This window comes from Simochromis diagramma, unplaced genomic scaffold (genome assembly GCF_900408965.1).
Source record: "Simochromis diagramma unplaced genomic scaffold, fSimDia1.1 OVJJ01000387.1, whole genome shotgun sequence".
In the NCBI taxonomy this organism is placed as follows: Eukaryota; Metazoa; Chordata; class Actinopteri; order Cichliformes; family Cichlidae; genus Simochromis; species Simochromis diagramma.
In genome coordinates this window covers 8267183-8287376 of record NW_024387152.1, presented here as the reverse complement: position 1 = coordinate 8287376, position 20194 = coordinate 8267183, and the positions used below count along the sequence as shown (strand labels likewise).

Sequence of the window (20194 nt, the reverse complement as noted above, 5' to 3'; positions counted from 1 at the left end):
GCACACGGCGATAAAGGGGGCCAAGCAGTTCAGCGGGGCTCAGTCGTTATGGCAACCTAAACTGATCGTGTTAAAAGTGTAGCTGTAAGGATTGATAGGAAAAAACAAAACAAGTTTTGGCTTTTTTTTTCTTTTTGCTCTCAGTGTTCAAATGGTGCAGTTTGATTTCTTTATATTTTGTTTCTAAGCAGCTTACTTCTGTTTTCACTGACCTAGGAATCGTTCAACGAGTGAACCAGTCTTGTGTCTACACACAACAGACAACTTAGGAATGACCCAGTTTTTTAAATGTATCTTGTGTATAAGTTATTCTGTATGGAAAAGAGAAAAGGCTGAGGTTGGTCAAATTACACAACAAATGGACTGATAATCAATGACAACGAGTCTTATGAAGTGATGAATCCAAATTGGAAAGTTTTGGTTCAAACTGTTGCCAACGTGTACAGAGAAGGTCAGGAAGGTGGTACGACAGTGAGTGTCTGCAGCCATCTGTAAAACACAGTGGAGGCTTTGTCATGGTCAGTGTTGGGTAAGTTACTTTAAAAAAGTAATTAATTACTAATTACTAATTACTTAATCAATATTGTATTTAAAATACTTATCTAATTACTGTGTCTCAAAAGTAACTTAATTACTCAATAAGTAATTTAACTAAATACTTCTTAAAATCCCTATAAACCTTGAGTGGACAAACAATAGAAATTAAACTCTTTAAATAATAAATAATTTTCTTTTAAAGACGGAGACTCTACAGTACGCAGCAGTAGCATCTCTTCCACAATGTAGCCTGCAATCATTTGTTTAAGCTCACCTTCAGACGCTTTCTGTGCTGCTGAAGTAAAATCAAGTTTTGCCTGCTTAGCAGGAGTTGCCGCGGTGTTATCCATGGATGATGAACAATGATCACTCAGAAGTGTTCGTCTATGCTCTCGTGTCAATCGCTTCAGCAGATTACTCGTGCTATTAACAGCGGCCGATAGTTTTTTCTCCCCAGGACATAGCTTACATATTACTGTAATGTTCTTGTCTGCTTGGTTCAGAAAAGTGAAAAGACGGGAATATGTCCATTTCATTAAAGAGCCACTCGCTTCAGCCGAGTCCGACAGCTTCCGCTGTAGAATACGACTATGCAGCAAACTGGCGCGAAATCACGTGCACCTGCACTACAGCGATGTTAAAGCAGCAGAGTTTACTTTTACCTTTAGAAGATAAATTATTGAAATTAAATAATGATATTCAGCAAGTTTAATTATTTTACAATTTAACGCAAGTACATTGTAAGTAACTGTAATTAAAATACCTAAAGATGAACAGTAATCAGTTACTCTACTTTTTCAGTGGAAAAGTAATTTAATTACAGTAACGCATTACCCAACACTAGTCATGGTTTCCGTTACTATTACCAAACTCAGAAAAATAGGATCAGATTTTGGTTCACCATCCAAAACTCTATAGAAAGTCAAACTGATTGTACTACAGCTTCATTTTTCAGCATGACAATGATCCCAAACACTGCCAATGCAGTAAAAGCATACTTGTGGAGCACTATCATTCATGGATTGGCCTCCCCAGAGCCCGGACCTCAACATTATTGAACCAGTATGTGATCATCTCAAGAGAGAACAGAACAAAATGAGCAAACATCCAAAGAAGAGCTTTGAACATCTTTCAAGAAGCCTGAAGAACTATTCCTGAAGACTACTTAAAGAAACGACAGGAAAGCTGCATAAGAGTTCAGACCGTGATGAAAAATAAAGGTGGTCCTTCCACATATTGACTCTCAAGATGGTTAGAATTGTACAAACTCGTTTTTTTTCCCTTATATACTTGCATGTAAGTTTGCACATTTCAGTAAATAACAGCAGCTATTTCAAAACATAAAGAAATGGGGGTATGGTTCTAGCATTTTTGCACAGAAATGCATTAGAAAGCTCCATTTTCCAAGTCAGCCTATTTAAAGGAAACACACAGACACACGTTCAGCATTGATCATATGATCCACAAGGCAACTAGAGGTTGCTTAAAACGTTGTAGTAGTAGGTTGCACTAGTGACCTATGGCGTCATTTGGTGGCAGAGGTCAGTCTCTGGTGTTTAAGTTGCTGTTGGGAACTTTGTAGTGTTTCCATACTCCACTGCTCATTTGGGTTTCACATGGGCTGTGTTAGTTTGACATTCCCATTGAATGGGAGCAAATAAACTGCTGCAAAATGGTGTGTACCACTGAGGGAAAAGCACTCCACTGGAGAAACATTTTCACAGTGAATACACACTGGCTGGCTGGTAATTGTGTAACTGGGCATAAACAAAGGCAAATGCAATAAAGTAACCCGACCCGTTGCTGTAGTGACCAAACAAGACAAACTCTCTGGCTGTGTTGTGATTGCACTGCAAGAAGAGCAAAAAACAAAGAAATCCACTCTTCAATTATTTTTTTTTTACCTTTTAGATCGAACATCCCGCGTTAACGTCGCAGGTCCAATCTATACTTTGGGGTGAGATGAACCGTGCTTAGTCATTTATTCACAGCAAACACAAAAAGCTGTTTGATGAGAGAAGATGAGACGCTCTGAAGAGAGCAACATCAGTTTCGATAGAATCTCATCCTTGGGACTTAAGAGCGGCAGTTCAGCTTTTGAGAAAGCAGCACTTGAAGAAGGAGGCGAGTGATGCCCCATCTGTGTGTTTGATGGAGAAGGCTCAGCAGTAGCACACTGAAACCAGACACGACGCAACTTTCTGACAGATGCTATTTGCTGGCAGCGGTTTTAAGTAATTTGCTGAAGTGTTCTTACACTGATGTATGCTGAGTGGATGACAAATTTAAAAAGAAAGGTAGCGGGGATTGTCTGTGTCTCTCTGTCTTGCTAGCTAATTTATAATAAGGAATACCAAGTAGCATGGTGGATTCCTGTAGGTCTTATAACTTAAAGATAAGAGTTTTCATTAAAGGCAGCCTCAGTAAATTTGTGATTTTGAGCAGGTAATCATATTCAGCAGAAAGTCTTTCCCTCTGCAGTGGAATAAACAATCTTAAACTCCACTTACAGTGAGTAGGAAGCCCGAGCAGCACTCAACTCCAAAGTGCCTGTTTGGCCACTTTACCTTACCCTGCTGCTATCTGCTATTTTGGCCACAGTGCCCATCTCTGTTGTCAGACAGGAAGCACTTATCTGTGAACAATACAGCAGTGTTTTATTCGGTTTAGTACCCAAAAGGTCACACAAGGGAAGCGTTTTGTACTATCACCTGCTGCAGTTATTCCAAGAATCACTGATACATCCTGGATGCACTCTCACCCGTCGTGGACAGCCAGCCACAATATTAAAAATCACAGATTAAGCGCATAACTGATCAACATGCTGTAATGCAACATTTTGCTGGGAAACCTTGAGTCCAGGCATTCACACGCATGGCACGTGTAGCAGAGAATTTAACATCGATGTAGAACTTCACTCCCCGGCAGCTGCAGCCTCCCGTGGGAAAAGACAGTATGTGCCGTGCCACACAGCAAAAACTACTTAGAAACATCTTACAAAACATTAAATCCTTACATATCCTTGATGTGATATGTCACATCAAACTAACCGTATTCCAGTCTAATCAAGCATCCACAGGAACAACTCGCATTAGATCTCCTCAACCACACAGGTCCCGTGTTCCCATGCTGACAGGTCAGAGCTGTTTAACAGGAGCGAGGGGATGCTTGTAATATCAGAGAGGCAATTTTAATGTTAAGTTTAAGAAACAGAACCCTTTATGAACAACTTGGAAAGATATGGAGTCGTATTCAGCTGGAATGGGTTTAATTGGCACGTAAACATAAAAACTGCAGACATGAAGAAGAGTCAGTTCCACTGGGGTGCACAAGCAGCAAACGTCTGCCTGGGACTTTGGCAGTGTTCAAATGCTTTGTTGCTCTTTACTGGTTAGACCAGAGCGCACAAAGTCCCACAATTCTGTAATTACAAACAGAGCAGTTTCATGCCAGAATGCAGAGTGGCACTCATTTACCCACACTTTGGCCTTTATAGCATTACACTGCAGCCATTTTAGCTCCCGAGTTATGGCCCGCATGTTGCTCGGTAACTTGCGTCTCTGTGCCAGCTGGCTGGGACAACACAATGGAGACAGTAAGAAGCAAAATACTGCGTGTCTGCAGCCAAACCTAGCTGGGTCCGGAGAGGATGCTGCATCAGACCTGGATGACTCCAGAAGTGTGTGTTTGTTGTGTGTGGTCAAGGGGCTAATTGGTCTCTGTGCTTCCGCTACGGTGTAATTCTCCCGGTACTTTAGCTGAAATGGCTCTTGCAGTTGTGTTGGAAATATCAGAGGTGCTCTGGCACAATTCCTCCAAATAAGAGACCAAAAACATTAGATCACCGACTCACAAAGTGTGACTGTGTTAGCAGGGAAACAAACAGTAGAGCTAAATGTCAAAACATATAGAAAAAGATTCTGATTGGAATTAAAACCAAGACGAAATGTTTGGATCTGTGATAAACGGGCTCGAAAATCACGCTTGCTTTGCCTGCTTAAATTCAGCTCATCCCCACCTCTCTCCAACGCATTACCTTGAAATCTTAAGCTTCCTCTGCCAGTTGTTTAAAAAGTGCAATTTATGAGACTCTACATTAATGCAGCCAAGGACAAGTGATGTGTGACAAAAAAGAAAACAAAATGGCCTTGTAATACAGCGCAATCTTGTTTTCATTAAGGCGCAGATACAAATGACACTGCTATTTTCAAAGCATATATCACAGCTTTCAGACCGTCTTTGCATCTTGGGTTGATTTGTGGAGCTGAGATTCATGAGTCATTGCTTCCTGAAGACACTCTTCACTCTGTCTTGTTTATGTATGCAGCTTTAAATTTCACACAAAACCTAAAACTCACAATTGCATCTAAATTAGTAGTCTCTCTCTCTCTCTCTTTCTTTTTTTGTATCTGTTTTGTATCATCTGTTATTCTCAAGCCCCTGGAGGCTTTTTCATGCCCACTTTTTTGGCATCTTTGCCCACCAGAGTGTAACAGCCAGCCATCCAGCCAATGAACCAGGAAGCCAGCTATCCTGCCTGCCTGCCTGCCAGCCAGCTCTCTCCTCTCAGGACAACAGACAGTAGGGAACAGGCTGGCTTCTGGAAGCTAATGGTTCATGCCCTCCTCCCAGGGCTGAAAATGGACTGGAATGTTGTTTACCTCAAACACAGCAGGCTGCTGCACAAGGGGAAAAAAAGATCAAAATACACACTCTTTCGTCTGAAGTATAATTTTTTTAGAAAGGTGAGACACGCTGAAGTAAAGCAATCTCATTGATCAAATATATCACTCTGTACCAGCTTTTTACAGTCAAAACAAAGGCAAACCAAGTGTGACAGAAACAGAAAAGAGCTAACTCTGGGCACTCAGCGTTGTCATCATCAGCTCAGCCAAACACCGTGAGAATAAATAGACTAAATTAACACGGCCATTTTGCTCTTTTGTACCACTGTGCATACAGCTAAAAGCGTCTCCCCCATGAAGGCAAACAATCCAGATGAAGGTGACACCTCGAGCGGCGTAAGCATTAAAACTTTTGATCGACTGAAACTAATCATGACATTTTTTCTTTCTTTCTTTCAGAACAGGTAATGGCCATCGATGAAATGCTACTTAAATTCCTGACTTTTCTGTGGTATTAAAGAATTTTGTTGAACGCTTTATACGATCTGTCATTAAAGGCAGGCAACGTGACCCCCCCCCCCACACGCACACACGAACAAAAAAATACTGACAGAGGGGCCATCTTGGCGCCACAAGAGACACTATATTTCAGTTTCTTGTCTGAGATTTAATTGAAGGGGCCTCAAGTGGCATTGTACCCTCACCGAAGCTTCTTCGGGAATACTGTTGTTGTCCACGTTGATGTATTTAACGCTTTCCAGTGTCTATCATGCAGAGTGAGCTACTGTATTCACAGATGGCGCCCGATGCACCATTGGGAGCCCACATCAAGACTGAATAGAGCGACAATAAAGGTGAAGTAGGAGGTCCATTCAGATCCTTTTCAAAGGCCTTTCACAAAACGCACAACGGGTAGAGTCTTATAATGAATGATGTCAAAAAGGTTAAAGGTCATTCGCAGGGCCACAGAGTCGCGTGTCACAGCTGGGCCAAGGTCAAGATCAAGACAAGCTGTTTAAAAAAAAAAAAAAAAACTGCTGTAGCAGCAACCCTGTGCTGTAAATCTGCACAGTAACTAATTAGATGCAGTTTTACTGTTTGAAATGATAATCAGCGAGGTAAAGCGTGCCATGTGCACTGCTGTCAGCTTACCTAATAATGCATTTAATACATAAACAGAAATAGGGTTGAGCAATTTCAGGTAAATGTGAAATAAAGGGTGAGTCAAAAAGAATAATCTGATTTCAAAGTGCTTTAATTTTGCAGCCGTTTAGAAAGAGCTCATTTCTGAGTTTCACTTGGTTGCCACTAGGTAGCATAACAAGAGCCGTGGCTGCAGTGACTCCCGAAATACTTACAGAAGTATGGGATGACTTTAACTATGGTACGTACATACGCCATGCATCCAGAGGAGGACACAACGAGACCTTGTGAAAATTGTAAGTTTTGTATGTAAAACCTATATTCAGTCAAGTATTTAAAAATTTACCACAACCTTCTACTTTAGAAAAATATAGCCTTTTGAAATCAAGCGTTTCTTTTTTGTACACCCTGAATTTTCCATAAAAACCCGAACAAATTCTGTTCTCATCTGAAGTTACACTAACTTTCCAATCAAGGATTCAGATGTTTTAATGGAGCTGTGGTCAACATTAATTGAGGTAGCTCATGGGACTTACTGACTTTCAACTGATCAAACTATTTCGTCAAATATATTTTTAAGTATAAAACAATAACAGATCTAAGAATTCAAGTGAAAAATTTTGACATAAAGTTATTTTTATTCATCCAGCAAGTTTTTTCTGACCGGACATGACACAGGCATCTCCCAAAACATGTACAAGAGGCATCATTGTGGAAAAAAAACATTTCTCAGCTTTTATGTACATTTGAGCAAAAAGTGTCATGTCCAGAGATATTCATACCCTTCGCCATAATCAATAGAAAAGCCTCTATTGGCTATTACAGCAATCAAATGCTTCCTATAATTGGAGAAGAGCTTTGCATGTCTCCACGGGCATTTTTGCCCATTCATCTTTAGCAATGAGCTCCAAATCTTTCAGGTTGGAGGGTCTTCTTGCCATCACCCTGATCTCTAGCTCCCTCCACAGATTCTCAATTGGATTCAAATCAGGACTCTGGCTGGGCCACTGCAAAACGTTAATGTTTTTGTCTGCTAACCATTTCTTCACCACTTTTGTGGGGTGTTTTGGCTCATTGTCGTGCTGAAATGTCCACTGGTGCACAAGGCCAAGTTTCTCTGCAGACTGCCTGATGTTGGTGTTGAGAATCTTCATGTATTGTTCTTTTTTCATGTTGCCATTTACTGTGATTAGGTTCTCTGGTCCATTGGCTGAAAAACACCCCCAAAGCATTAGGTTCCCGCCACCATGTTTGACAGTGGGATGGTGTTCTTTGGGTTGAAGGCTTCTCCTTTTTTTAAACGCCAAATGAAGGAAACGTCATTGTGACCACACAATTCAATTTCTGTTTCATCTGACCATAACACAGAAGACCAGAAGTCTTCTTCTTTGTCCAGATGAGCATTTGCAAAGGCCAAGCGAGCTTTTGTGTGCCTTATCTGGAGAATGGCGTCCTCCTTGGTCTGCATCCGTGGAACCCAGCAGTGTGCAGTGTCCATTGGACTGTCTGGATTCACCAGGATGGCCTTGGTGGTGATCCTTGGATTCTTTTTCACCTCTCTCACTATCCTCCTGGCCAGCACAGGTGTCACTTTTGGCTTTCGACCACATCCTCTGAGATTTTCCACAGTGCAGAACATCTTGTTTTTTTGAATAATACTTTGCACTGTAGGGCCTTTCCTGTCTTGTGAGCAGCCACAATGTGCAGCCGCAGGACCTCACTCAGCTCCTTTGTCTTAGCCATGACTGTCCATAAACCAACTGCAGAGAGCTGCTGTTTTTCACCTGTTGAGTTGATTAAAACAACTGTTCCCAATTAATCAGGGTAATTAGGATGCTTTAGAAAAGCTTGGACTATTTGGAATGATGTAGAACTTTGGATTTTCCCAGAGATTGTGACAGTTTGTGAAGGGTATGAATAATTCTGGATGTGACACTTTTTGCTCAAATGTGAATAATGCCCATTATGACAATAATGCCTCTCGTACATCGTCTTATTATCTTTTGGGAGACACCTATGGCACTTATGTCATTTCCAGTAAAAAAAAAAACAACTTGCTGATTGAATAAAAGTAACTTTAAGTCAAAATTTGCCAGGGGTATGAATAATTATGGGCTTAAATGTAATTTAAAGAATCTAAGTCCACCTATTTTTTCTCCACAATTTCTTGTTTTCTGTGCCTTTCTGCAATGTGGTACCTGCATATAGGACTTTACACAGTGAAAAGCTAACATATGAATTGAATAATAAAATGGCAAAATTGAAGCCAGAGTTATTACTACACATAAAGTGGAAAAGATACAGGAACAGAAAAAAAATCTTAGCTCTTCCTCAAACAAGCAACGGGAGTTAAATTGTTCACTGGGAACACATTTCTTTTCTATCTTTGGTTTCTTTTGAAACATTTTAGTGCTCAAATAAATCTGAGGTTTTGATGTGTGAAAATGGGGGTGAAAGTGCCTGAACAATGCAACACTTACTGGAGTCGAAATCCCTCCTGAATCTTCTGTCAGAGTGGTAAAGGGTAGCGGGTTGAGAACTCGTATTACTCTGGCTGGCTCAACGAGGCATGCTGTGCATTGTCAATGACCTTCAAAATACCTCAGACCCACATAAGACTATCGCAGAACTAGGGAACCTGCCCCACTCCCTCTGCTGATGTCTGTAAATGTATGACCTTTTAAAGAGCGTTTTCAATAGGTCTGCTTTCCCCCCAGGTCATGAAACTTGTTAGTTTTCAGTGCATGGACAGAACATAGCAAGATCATTTATTAAAGGGACAGTCTCCTCTGTGAGGCAGTAAAGTGCTCATCAGGCACTCTTCAGCTGGGTGGATGTCTTTGTAACATTTTTGCATGCTTACGACATCCTACTGCTTATCATTGTTTCTTTTCAGACCTACAACATGCAGCTTTTTACCTTCATATGGTGAATTTTAACAGTACGTGACTCCCCTTACATTGTTTAAAAACTGCTAAAGATGCAATGTACTCATTCTGAAAGTTAGGACCTAAAACAAAATAGCTTCACTGAAGTAGAGTGGAAAGACAGAATGTTTAAAGGAGGTTAATAAGTGAAAATCTCATATAAATGCAAGCATTCTCACACGAGGAAAGAAAGATTTCCTGTATTTGTCGTCATGGCAGCAGAGCTGAAGCAGTAGTTAGTTAAAATATTCCACTGGCCATCCAGCAAGTGAAGCAGAAGTGTCATCCGTTTGTTATCCAAAGTCAACTCTGTGTGACCTCTGTGTCAGCTGATGGAGAAATCCACACAGTGTGCTGGTTCATTCAAACTGAATTCAGACAGAATTCAATCAGCAACAGCAGTGACGGAGAAAACTCCACAGCTAGCAGGTTATATTCAGGCCACAGAAACAGATTATGGAAATACAAAACTTTTTATAAAGAAATATTTCCTTTCAATGCTCAATTCAAAAAAAATTTCTTAATGGACACTGTTATCCAGAAAATGTGGTTCCAGTGATGTTCCCATGAAAGACATCACACTGCAATAATTTGATTGATTCCCCCGGGTCTCCACCAGCGGTCCTATTGTCCATTGACCACTCAACTGATAAACCTTTATCATACATGCTTAAGCTGAGCAATTAATTCTCAATGCATGCTAAACATTCAATGTAATGACTGGAAATTACAAAAATAATCAACTGCTGCTAATTTGCCACCATGACAGTCATATAAAACTAAGACTAATGGTCTAAAATTGTTAGCTCTTGGCTAGCTAATTATACAATTACTATTATATCCTCCTGAGACGCAGCCTATTCATTGTGTCCTCTGTAGTGGACAAAAAAGTTAAACTGAAAAAAATCCTCTTTTTTTTTCTTCAGTTTTCAGGAGGATAAACAGTTGTATTTTTTTTTAATTCTATTTTTATTTAGTGTTTTAACTGGGTTTTGTCTGTTATATTGTGTGTTATTTATTTGTACAGCAGGTTGATACATATTAATGTTGCTGCTTTTAAACAAAACTAAATTAATGCAACGTGTATAGAACTTCTAGCCCCAGATAACTTGCTCAGGTTTTTAGGACACAATCAGTACAAATACAGATATTTCATTGAAATTATTCCTAGCTTTTGTTATTTTGCTTGTACAGTTACTAAGCTGTATGTCTCTGAATAGCACCTTATAAATAAACCTTACTTACAAAACAAAACAGCTGCATGGATGGTAAATTTAGTCTTATAGATCATTAAAATGGTTTAGCCTGAGTGTTAGAGGAAAGGCCATGTTCTTACCTAATGTCACATCCAAGTTGAAAACAATTTCGCAAGATTGTTGTCATTGCAAGAGACAAGTGTTTTAGCACATTTTCAGAAATCATCTCCATCTATAGGCCGCTGACACGCTGGTAAACAGATACATGAATGTGCCATAACAAAGAGGAAGATGTTGCTTGCAACAGTACTACAAAAAGTACAATGGCAAACACCAAGACAGTAACACAAAGGAGTTCAAGGTTGTCACAAAGAAAAAGCAGCAATATATATTAATCTAAAGGAGAACTGAGAAAAGAAAGCCAATGGGAAGGGAATAACTTCATAACGAAAAATAGAAAAATCACAAAAGGCTGACATCTCTGTGCATGAAAGTCTCAGTTTCTGTCTCTCCGAATTTAAACACAATCCTGCAGTTTTCAAACTAAAACTCAGCATTTTTGAAAGTCTCTGTGTAATGAATCCTAAAAGTATCATTCATGCTATATGTAAAAGAAGTAAAAGCAGCATTTTCTAAAACAAAAAATTGGAAGCGTGGAGATGTGGAAAATCAAAAGATTTGATCTGAAACCCAAGCAAGCTCACATTAAAATACTGTAAGCAAGGTACAAATACTCAGTCTGCTGGAAGATATTTTAGTTTTCCTAAAACTGGTGGCACACTGGTTCCAGTAGGAGACACAGATCAGCCCCATGCATCTAAATACATTAAAGCATGTAAGAGCATGTTTGTGGCATGCCTGCGTGTCGTGGTAACCACGTGCATTGCCTAAATGTAGTGGAAGGACGCTGGGAAAATAGTGAGTGAATTTCTTGCTTGAACTTCTGATTTTGTGCTCGGGTGAGCGTGTCTGGAGGCGGAAACATTTGTGTGTGTGTGTGTGTGTGTGCGTTTCTGTGTGTGCTAAACCTCTGCTTGCAAGAAGATGGGGATGTTTTTTGATACAGAAATGGCAGCCCACCAGTGCACGTTGGTTAACTCACGCTCCTTGCTGTGTTACACACTCACACACACACACACACACACACACACACAAACACACACACACACACACACACACACACACACACACACACACACACACACACACACACACACACACACAAACAGCCAGGCATCTGCATGTGGCAGCATCAGTTGAGTCAAAGAAGTCTCATCACCCCTCCTTGCTATGAACTTATCTGACCCAGCCACACACACCTACACAAACAAACCACACGCACGGCAACACATAGGATGCAAACATGTATCAGTATCCCCAACAGGAAGCTAAACAGATAAAATATCACACACACTCAGCGCCCCTGTCTCATTTTAGCACACACTGAAAACACACACCTCTTCTCCTACCCCCTGAAGTGTAGACATTCACACCCCTCTGTGACTCTGACAACAGGACTCATCCGTCATCACACACACACACACACACACACACACACTAATGCACACACACACGAACACACGCAAACATATAAGTCACACAGAAGACATAAGGGGAGAAAATAATGGTGTGTGTGTGTGTGTGTGTGTGTGTGTGTGTGTGCAAACAGCATGCACATTCCTGGAGCCGCTGACCCGGGCTCTGTGGGTAACCATGGTGACCAGTACTTCACCATGGAGACGACCGTTACTCCCTTTACTCGCCCTCCTCTCTTGCTTCCCCCCCTCCACCCTCGGTCCCTACACCCCCACCCCACCGTGCTGTCCATCCTCATTTTTTTTCTGTTCCCACACACCAATGATACTAGTCGATCACCAATACACAAACCAGGTGTGTTCTTTAACACTGTGCAGCACTCACTTTCCCTCACTTCTCCTCCTTTCTTCTCCCCTTCCCCTGTCTCTCTTCCATTCTGCTTCCTATCTGTGTCCCTTCACTTTTTTTCTTTGAGTCTTGAGTGCTCAGTTCACTCTGAGACTATAATAGTTTGTTTTCAGGGATCCGACTTCCAGCTAAAATTAATTCATCCACCTAGCAAAAGGTAAATTGCTAAAAATGCACAGCGGAAATAGGTGCTGTGTTTTGTCATTACAGGGAACGATGATCTATCTTAGTCCCACCCACACCACCAGGTTTCTCACTGTTATCGAAAAAACTGGCAAACTTTAATGAGTGGAAGTGGTCTGCATAATTTGTTCAAATTTAAAGTGGGTTCTGTGCATTGGCAGCGCCAAAGGGCAGCATTAGATAACAGCTGGAGGTGACATTTTTAAGCCACAACAACACCTTGATGTTAATCTGTGTGGCTGGTCTGCGGTTCTTTGCTATAAAGGAAACAAAGGGACTCCCTTTAAGGAAAGAGACTGACATGAGTGCAGCTTCCTTTTTCATTAAGAACACTGCTTTGTCACTTTATGTGAGTCAACACATTTCGCCGCTACCGATCATAGACGGCATTTAGATTACAGCTTCTTAATGACAATTAATGTGAGCAGGCTGTTCTGTTTTGCAGCTGCAGTTCTTGATACAAGCAGTGAAATGCGTGTACTGTTGCAATGTGGAGGAGGCACAAACTGATCAGGAGCATGCTCATCAGGTTTTTATTTTTTTGTGAGACATTTACTGGGCTTTACATGACAAGGTTTTTCTCCAGAATAAGTCGAATTCATGCTTATGTATTTTTTTCTGGTCCTGTTGCTCTTTGGCTATGCTGAAGGATTATAGGCATTCAAACAGTGTGGAGGTTACAGAGAATCCTTCACGTACAATAAGCTGATTGGCTTAAAAGTTGGCTTGAATGGGAAACTGAACCACTTTGGAGTTCATCGCAAAGTAGAAGAAGTGTAAAAAAAAAAATACCAAAGAAAGATTTTTATAAAAAGTCATGGCTTGCAAGTAGCGGCACCGGCTGCAGTAGACTGCGGAAACAATTTTCTCTACAGAGTGGGCTAAACTGACTGAATAATAAGAGGACAGCATTAAAGGCTGGGTTACATATTTTAATACCACCTCCCCCCGAGTAACGCAATCTTCAGATATCTGAGGAAAGGTATCTTGCACAAATAACAACTATGGCACATGCTACTGTGCACACTATCAAAGCACACTGACAACATAGAAAGGGTTTCTGGTTTTTTTGTCCACACTAACATAAACGTTGCTCATTGCCTCGTGACTTTGTTGTCGTCCCTAAAAATGTAGCTCAAGTTGAAGGAAAGGATCGGAGATCCACTGGGAGTGATCCAAACATAGCAGGAGCCACAAAGCGTTATAGCACACAGGTGTAGAGATCAGCTGGTGACCACCTGGAAACCCTTGGTCACCAGGGAAAAATGTATACTACCCTGCGGGTTGCAGACAGTTGCTGACTGTCGCTAGGTAAGGAGGGTGTTGCCGGGTGCGGCGGTAGTTTGCATGGAAGATGCCAAGTTGCGTGTAAACACTCACTAGCTAACCACAGAGTCATCTGAATGTTGAAAACATGCAACACAAACCAAAAATGAAAAACATTTACCTTTGAAGTAAAAGCCTTTACCACTGAAAGCAGTGCGATTTAAACTATGGGGCTTTCACTTCAGAGGCAACCAGTCTCTATTTGCAGTTTAAACAGTTTCTCCACCACTTAGCAAGTGTTTGTAGACTAACTGGGTCTTACAACTATGAGCAACCAAAGCATGAGCATCATCTCATGGAAGATTTTGGTGCTGCTTTATCCTCATCTTTGCAACCACCTTCAGCAAGAGACAGCAAACAACCTACCGCAACCGCTGGCCAACCAGGTGGGAAAGACATTTTTCCCTAGTGACTGGTGGTTACTAGCAGCTCACAGACCCATCTCGAGGCCTGTGTGATTGGGGCTTTAATAACTGATTTAACAGCTGCCAACAACCACTAAAAACTGCTTGACATTGATTTGGGAAAGCTCATTTTTCTGCCGTGACTGCTGGTTGCCAGGCACTCACCAACTGGTCTATAGGCCCCTGTGACTGAGACCTATGGATATAATCTCAATAGGGGGCACATTTAAATCAGTTTTTCATTTTAAAGGCACAATAACAGACCTGTTTTGTACTTCACCTTGTACGTGGGACTTGAAGCTAGACGAGGCAGTGAGGATGTTTGAGAAATAGTAGATAAACTGTTGCAGCGGATGAAGCGATTAGCAGTAGTTGAAAAATAGTTACTGGATGTTATAATAGATTTGAAAGCTAACCTGAACCACTTCCAAGGGTGCTTAATGAGCTTAATCTGCTACTTACAGTAACACATGACTAATTTTACAATATTTAGGGCCCGAGCACTGAGAGTGCGAAGGCCCTATTGTATCTGCTCCGTTTCTTCTTCTTCTTCCTCTTCTTCTTCTTCCTCTTCTTCTTCCTCTTCATCATCATCATCACCATTCAGGCAAAACAAGGGCCTTTTTGAAGGCCTAAACATGCTCAAAAACTTATGAAATTTTGCACACATGCCAGGTCTGGTGAAAAATTTTGTATTTTAATGGTTTTACATATGAGCACTGGGAAATGGCTCTAGAGCGCCACCTATGCGTTGTTAAATGCAGCCCTACGAACACATCGTGTGAGCTACATGTATGAAATCTGGCACAAATGTGTACCATGCCAAGACGAACAAAAAAGTCAGTCAATTTAGAAGTGAAGGTGACATTTTGGCTCCAATTTTCCCATTTCCATGCCTCGAACTTTTGCGAACTCCTTCTTGGGTTTTGATTTCATAACCTTCATATTTGGTCAGTGTCAGCTAGTGTCAACTACACACTTGGGCCATGTTAAATTGCGGAACTTTTGAGTTTTCAGGATACGGTGAGGCTGTGGGGCCACGACGAATTTCGAAAAAAAATATTTATTGCCTCTCATTCTGTCATACATTGTCCGACCTGGACCAAAGACCACACATATGATCAGGCTCCAGCCCCGAACAAATTTCAACTGCCACAATTGACATCAGGGAGAGTGCCACCTAGTGGGAACAGGAAATGTCATGTTTTACACTTTGGGGTACAGTATTGTGATGGGTGACATCTGCAACCTCAAATTTCTCTAGGAAAGCCTTAAGGAGTTGGTCTTGTTTTACAGTGAAAACTGTGACTTTTCGCGAAAGGGTGTGACCCCAGCAACATGGCGAACATTGATGTCTCGCCTTGAAGAAACAAATTAGTATAACTCAAAGAAATCCAGACTGATCAGTATGAAACTTTACAGGCGTGATGACAGACCCGCCCTGAACAGATTGATATGCCCATTCTCAGGAATAAGCACAGCGCCACCTAGTGGGAACAGGAAATGCCATGTCTTTCACTTTGATATACTGATTTTCACAGGTTCATCATGGCCACCTCAAAAGCGATGAATATCACCATCAGTCCCTCGTGATGCTTCAGTGCGAAAATTTGTGACTTTAAACTGAACGGCGCACCCTGGTGGCAACGCGGTTCACCATGAAAGATGAAGTAGCTTTTGAGGGGCCTGGAAAGTTTAAAATGTCTTGAAATTTGGCCCACACCTCCAATGTGATGAAGGCTTTCTTGTTATGTGATTATTTTCATTGAATAGCGCAAAATGACTCCACAGCGCCCCCTAAAGAATTTCAAAACATCAGCCCCTGCTCTGTGTTTTATCTATGAGTCTGAAACCTGGTAAGCTTATAGAAGATATCAAGATGTACAAAAAAGTCTCTTGGAGCAATATCCCAAATCCAACAGGAAGTCAGCCATTTTAAAATTAATATGTAATTTTGACGACATTTTCCCCTCTTTTCAGGCACCGTGCTTTGACGAACTCCTCCAAAGGATTTCATCTGATTGACACGATCTCCAGTGCATGGAATCTAAAGACCTTTGTGATGTTAAATTGCGAAGCTTTTTACGTTCAGGGAAACGGGGTGGTCATGGCGGCACGTGGAGTTTCAATCACTCGCCAAAAAGCAATAATCTGCTGTCACTCAAAAACACAACGTTCAATCTCTCCCAAAGGTCGTAGGCGCGATGAGACTCGAGCTCGGAAATGTTATTTATGCCATTTGTCAGTAATGGTTAGAGCGCCACCTAGTGGGACGACTATAATCATGATTGAATGAGATGAAAATGTTGGCTGGTGGTTAAATGCATGAATTCCATCAATGTGACATCAGTTCGGACATGCTGGTTTTAGGTGTTGGGCGTGGCTCGATGCGCCGGGGGTGCGAGGGCCCTCATAACGCTGCTTGCAGCTTTAATTATTTTTATTATTCAGGAACAGGCTAATTTTTGTGTAATCCAGCTGTTCGTGAGATAATGAGAAAACTCAACAAAATCCCTTCAACTATTCCTTCATCTTAGCAAACTGTTGTGCGGCACATTCCCAGAGTTCCCAGCAGTAATCTATAAACAAGTTTTTGAGATGTCCTTATAACTGACAGGCAAACAACACTGTAAACATTAACTCGATGTCAGCGGCAAATATCAGGCACGCTGCTAAAGGGCATTTGGGGGATTTATGTTACTATTTTGCCTGAGCTCGTACACAGCTCTTCCGCCCACACAGCTGTCAGCACTTCTTGAGTCACTACTTCCTGGCTTCAACACATTAACGTGACTGAGCTGAGTTTTGTGGGTTGTAATATGTGACCTTCACTCAGTACCTTCAGACAGGATGTCCTGGAGGTCTGTTACTGCGCAGACAGGCCAGACTGTCAGGAGTGGCTCATAATCATATAGTTATCAGCAGAAATCGTCCTCAGCAAATGTTAAATAAATGGGAAGTAAGAGAAGTCTTTCCTCAGCTGTCCTCTAAATTTAATCTGCAAGAAGAGTGATGAACCACTCCGTTGTGTGTCTGCAGAGGTGAACACCTTCTCTCTTCACCTGCTGTTCGCTGCACTTTCAAAAAGTCAATTTTTCTAAAATTTATAAAGGCAGGCTCGTTTTAAGATTGATGACCATGGATTTTTGAAATCTTATTAAGGATACTGAATGGATTTTGCAGGCCTCCGGGTCAGAAAACTTGCCTCCTATAAAACACCACATAAAAAAGAAAAACCTCTGGATCGAAGAAAATCCGGAAAAATCTCAAATTGTACATTTTATAACAGGAAACCCTTTTTTCCTCTAAAGGCAGACAAACTAATCAGCACTAAACTTCCTGTTGGTTATTTATGTATAAAATGCTGCCATTAACAGAAGCCAGATATGAACCACAGAGGATTTATGCTCCCTAATAAATATGAATATCCATTTTGCCTGGGCTTTTCAGCTTTTGCAAACATGTGTTGATATCTGCTGGTATTGGCATATTCTTCACACCTTCACGATGGTGTGAAAGGAATGTGTCAAAGACTCGGCCACTGCCATGTCAACGCAGCATATGTAATTCCAGCTGACTTACTTTCTTACATTTTTTTCTTCTCCTAAAAATCAAAATTATGCAAAGAGTACATGCATTCCTAAGTCAAGTTACTATATGTTAAAAAGTATGGAACGCTAAATAGTGTAAAACTAATTGTTATCCAGTATCTACAGGACCAAATAAACATTAGATTTCTGACAAAATAGGCAGTAACAGCAGATATTTGTCACATTTTGTAATCATTGTGCCAAAATGTTACTTCCAATTTTATTTATTCGTATCTATTCCATTTAAGCAAACATCCCTGCTGTAGATCCTCAGTCATCAGGTCATGGTCTGGATCCGGACTCAGACCACAGGAAACACACATTGCATTGTAATTCATCCCATGTGACTGTACTTTGCCAATCAAATCATTTTTTCAGAGCACGTGTGAAAACAGAAGACTCAGCAAGCAGTCGAGATGTAGGGCTTCAAAGAAGTCAGGGAAAAGGCAGAGAGAAAAGAGGCGTACACGTGATATGTAGTTAAGAAGGTTGCTGCTGTGATGCAGTGTTTAGCACTGTCACCTCACAGTAAGGTTCTGGGTTTGAATCCTGAGGCTGCACCGCCCTCTCCACGTGGGCCTTTCGGTGGAGTTTGCCCATGTCTGTGTGGGTTCTCCGGTTTCCTGCCACAGTCCATACACATGAATGAGGTTTAGTTTAATTGGTGATTCTAAATGAACCGTAATTGTCAATGCAAATGGTTTTCTGTCTCTGTGTTACTGCTTCGACATACCTGTCCAGGGTGCACTATGTCTCTCTCACCCTATGACAGCTATGATGGGCTCCAGCCTGCACAAGGACATTCCAGACCTTTCTTTTAGGACATTTTCTCTAACTAGACCTCCTTAAATTTTAATTGAACAGCCGTGTTGTAGATTGAGTGAGGTCCCCCAGCCATACTCTCTGTGGTAGCTGCTTGATTCTTTCTCTTCAGTTTTGCCAAGTCTTACTCTGTAGTACCCAGAATGCAGATGCTCTGCCTCCAAACATTTGATATGGTAATCCAAACTTCACACAAAAAATGTCCTGTCGGTTGAAACGGATGTTCTCCCTGTGCCTGCATGGGCTCCCTCCAGGCACTCTGGCTTCCTCCCACGGCCCAAAGACACAAAACGTTAGTTTAATTTAATTGGCGATCCTGAACTGGCCGCAAGAGTGAGGATGTGAGCAAGGATGGTTGTCTGTCTCTGAGAAGATTTCGACTGAGTTGTTTAAAGTTTTATCACAGATTTATGGCCCATAACTTTGTTATATAAGGTGAAAAATTTTGCCTCCGCTCAGTCTTGAGTAGTGTAAGCTTTCTTGCGCATCTCACTTTGTGTCCTGCACGGCATAGCTGAGCCTTTAATGAAGCTGAAATGCTGTTAAAAACAAAACATCGTGCAGCTATATATAGTACAGGTGAAATCTGGGGATTTGAATCAGCCTGCTCTGTCTCCAATCATATTATTGCAGAGAGGTGGCGTCATGCACGAACAAAGGTGACACCACAGGTACTTAAGTCTTCCATCGCTGCCCCCCCCCCATCCCGTCTTTCTTTTATCTCATCATCTTTACTTCTCGCCTGCATTCATCTTCCCCGTCTGTTCATCTGCGCCGTTTCGCTCCTCATCACCTACTTTTTTGATCTCCCGTCAAATGATCTCTGAGACCAGTTTTATCCCCAGACCATCTTCCCTCCCGTCGATCTGTCAGTCTCACCTTATTCCTGATTGTCTGCCTAGTATTTCACTCCCTCTCTCTCTCTCTATCTACCTCCTGTTCTTGTGCTCATCTGGCTGCCTTTTCTCACACCGTCTTTCTGTTTTGTCCTCTTGTCACCTTCCCACACGTTTCTCTTCTTTTTTGACCCTCCTCGTGTTTTCCTCGCCTTTCACCATCCTCTCCCTTTTCTCCCTCATCGTTTCTCCATTAAGCGACCGGTTTTGCTTTCGTCCGCTCCATTTAGCTGTGGCTCATCCTCTTCATCTGATGCAATTATATCAGATTTGATCTCCATTATGCCGTTTTACATTTTACATTTCTATTCAGAGATGACAGAAACTTGACTTCTTAACATAACCAGTGTGAAAGAAAGGCTACAAAGACCGTTTATGGTCAATCTATTTTTAGGATTTCTGCCCAAACAACCAGCACTGTTGGAGAACATCATTGCTAATTTAATAAGTTGTTTTGAGGTGTATTAATCATTCCGTCTATTTTTTTAGCGTCTAATTCTTTCTCCTAATTCTCCCTTCTCTTTAATGTCACTCTTTCTTTACTTCTTATCTATAATTTCCTTATTGTCTTCTGTGATTAGCTTAGCAGTCTCTCCCGACT

The 20194-nt window shown here is 41.4% G+C and overlaps 2 long non-coding RNA genes across 2 annotated transcripts; one reads left to right on the top strand and one right to left on the bottom strand.

Annotated features, from left to right (window-relative positions):
- The first annotated feature begins 1730 nt into the window (after positions 1–1730).
- On the top strand, positions 1731–17153 carry LOC120744078. Its single transcript, XR_005698292.1, has 3 exons — positions 1731–1741; positions 9583–9589; positions 16636–17153. It is a non-coding gene; the product is annotated as an uncharacterized LOC120744078 (long non-coding RNA).
- LOC120744077 lies at positions 7606–18994 on the bottom strand. The gene is made up of 3 exons (XR_005698291.1): positions 18985–18994; positions 15152–15158; positions 7606–7807 (listed from the first exon to the last, which is right to left on the bottom strand). It is a non-coding gene; the product is annotated as an uncharacterized LOC120744077 (long non-coding RNA).
- Between the last annotated feature and the right edge of the window lie 1200 nt (positions 18995–20194).